A 3003-nucleotide genomic window follows, 5' to 3' on the forward strand; every position below is an offset into this window, starting at 1 on the left:
ACCCCCGGACAGACCCTCACGGATCCCCAAGGACCCCTATGAACCCCCAAAGAGCCCCCATGGACTCCCACAGACCCCTATGAACCGCCCCCACAACCCCAAGGAAGCCCATGGACCCCAATGACCCCAATTTTTACATTCTAAGATCTTTTCTATAATACAGAATCACAGAATCATAGAATCCTTAGAGAGATAGGGTTTTATTCTGAACTCCTTTTATATACAGAAATAATATTTTTTCCATCTATATGTAAACGAGAGATTTTTCTCTATTTCAACACCTCACATTGGTATTTACGGGTTTTGTTATTTTTAAATACCCCACTATGACTTTTCAGGCATTTTGGAGCTGTGACCCCCCCTCTTTTAGGGGGGGAACCCCCCCCCATGACCTCACATCCCCAACTCACCTGCTCCTCTGCTCATCATCACCCCCTTTGGTGATGCTGGGGTGCCCTCAAATGATCACTCCTTAAATATCCCTCCTTTTTATTCACCCCAAAAAGACAGCACCGAATGACCAGACGGAAAGATGGTCCCTTCCCCTCAAACGGCTCCACCACCGGCTGCAAACCTGGGCTGGGGCATCTGTGGAGCAGCACAAGACACGTACCTGGAAAACAACAATCCCCAGTTATAGTTCAGCATCATAAAACAAAAACAGCACAGAAGAGAGGAATTCCCTCAGACTGAGAGACAGGACAGTAGCTGAGCTACGGGGAGGATTCTGGGGAAACAGCTCAGCTTGAAATATGGCACATCCTTGAAAAGCCAGAGCGACCTCAACCCTAAAAGTGAGTATTAAGACTAGCTGATGTCATTTTCAGAATCACAGAATCTTCTAGGTTGGAAGGGCCCTTAAAGATCATCTTGTCCAACCATCAACCTAACTTTGACGAAAATAGACACCCACACAACAAACAAGGAGCATCATCACTAAACCAGCCCTCCCAGCACCACATCAACCCGTCTTTTGAACACCTCCAGGGATGGGGCCTCAACCACCTCCCTGGGCAGCCCAGTCCAATGGCTGAGAACCCTTTCAGTGAAAAATTTTTTCCTAATATCCAGCCTGAACCTCCCCTGGCGCAACTTGTGGCCATTTCCTCTTGTCCTGTCACCTGTGACTTGAACGTGTTCTTAGTGTGACAGTGAACCTCCTGGTTAGTGCAAACACCTGGCCCCTTCCTCCCTGCGAGAGGCAGGACCAGGCTGTGCCCCGACTGGAACTGACGCTGATGAACCCACGGGTGCCGCTACAGCCCTCACACCGCTGCTGCTCACCTCGCTCACTTGGGTCAACACAGCTGAGGGGGAAGGGTAAAACCTCGAAGAGCACAAGGAACAATAAAGTATTGTGTGCAGGTCTGGAGCCCTCAATATAAGAAGGACATGGACCTGATGGAGAGGGTCCAGAGGAGGGCCACAAGGATGATCAGGGGGATGGAGCACCTCTGCTACGAGGACAGGCTGAGGGAGCTGGGGTTGTTCAGCCTGGAGAAGAGGAGGCTCCGGGGAGACCTAATAGCAGCCTTCCAGTACCTGAAGGGGCCTACAGGAAGGCTGGGGAGAGCCTGTTTAGAAAGGCCTGCAGTGACAGGACGAGGGGCAATGGCTTCAAGCTGGAGGGGAACAGATTTAGACTGGAGATGAGGAGAGGGTTCTTCACTGTGAGGGTGGTGGAGCACTGGAACAGGTTGCCCAGGGAGGTGGTTGAGGCCCCTTCCCTGGAGATATTCAAGGAGAGGCTCGACGAGGCCCTGGGCAACCTGGTCTAGTTGGGGGTGTCCCTGCTGACTGCGGGGGGGTTGGACTAGATGGCCTTTGGAGGTCCCTTCCGGCCTGGGCAATTCTATGATTCTATGATAAAGAACAAAGCTCAGTCGTTCACTTCATGCTGAGAAGGCGTGCCCGTCTTTATAAACATTCAAGAAAAAGACTTATACCATAAAAGTATTTTATTTTCCTTTGGCACTAATTGAGCTTGCGCAGCTGTGCGTTGATACCATTACACTATCCATCTCCAAACCACACATTTGTAATTTGACTGTGTGGGGTTTTTTGTGCTACACAACAAGGAGGGGCATCTGGCTGGTGGCACTGTCTGAGAGATGCCACCAAACTGCCACAGAAATGCCCTACTGGAAGCCAGACAGAAATAAAGTACTTCAGAGCACTCCGTCTAAATATTGGGGAAAAAACTGTAATATTCAGTTGCCTCTCTTTTCAAACATGGACACCAAATACCTCACTGCTTAAGTACTCCTAACACATTGTATGCTAGAGCTATTTGGCAGTTGCAGTTTAAACAACACAAATCAGTTTGTAAATTACAAAAGGCAACTGCTCTGAATGAGAAACATTTCCATTTTGGAAAAAATCTCTTTCCAATTGACATCAAAATGACACCCTCTAGGTTACAGAAAAAGGACATTACTGGAAGCAACAACTCACCAAAACCACATCAGGACTCGCCGTCACAAGTCAGGAGGCTGCTGATGCTTCATGGAAGAGCCTAGAAAACACACAGAAGCGACACCATTTTGTCCCATTTAGTCCATGTGTCCTCTTTGACCTCACTGGCTTTTAGGACAGATGCCAGTATCTCAGTAAGGTTTTTGAGCATTACTGTAGGATATTCCAAACAGTTTTTATCGTGAAAACAAAGTCTGTTTCTTCTGAATATCTGCACTCTAACGAACAGTTTCTTCCCTCTTTTTGTACAAAATTATTTTCATGGTATCACTTAACAATAAGCACCCAGAAAGACAAGATTATGTTTCCAAGAAGAGAAAACAAGGGGAGGGAAGTGAGCTTTGTGTGGGCACGACAAGGTCCAGAACAGACCTTATTTACATTAACTTCAAAGTCCAAGCTACAGGGACCTTCACACACACTTCCCAGCTCAGGGCTCCCCTCAAGCCAACCTCCATTACTTCTGCAGGCCCCCCGCCCCCCCCAGCCCCCTAAAATCCCCCCTCAGCCCTCTCGCTGCCCCATTCC

At 48.5% G+C, this 3003-nt stretch overlaps 1 long non-coding RNA gene across 1 annotated transcript in view; it reads right to left on the reverse strand.

Annotated features, from left to right (window-relative positions):
* Window positions 1–184: 184 nt before the first annotated feature.
* The window catches only part of LOC106891749, a 3340-nt gene continuing 521 nt past the window's right edge, over window positions 185–3003 (reverse strand). The window contains exons 2-3 of the long non-coding RNA XR_001412776.1: window positions 2455–2515; window positions 185–613 (exon numbers count right to left, since the gene is read on the reverse strand). This is a non-coding gene — a long non-coding RNA (uncharacterized LOC106891749). The remainder of the gene's footprint in view (window positions 614–2454; window positions 2516–3003) is intronic.

This window comes from Calidris pugnax, unplaced genomic scaffold (genome assembly GCF_001431845.1).
Source record: "Calidris pugnax isolate Ruff unplaced genomic scaffold, ASM143184v1 scaffold91, whole genome shotgun sequence".
NCBI lineage: Eukaryota > Metazoa > Chordata > Aves > Charadriiformes > Scolopacidae > Calidris > Calidris pugnax.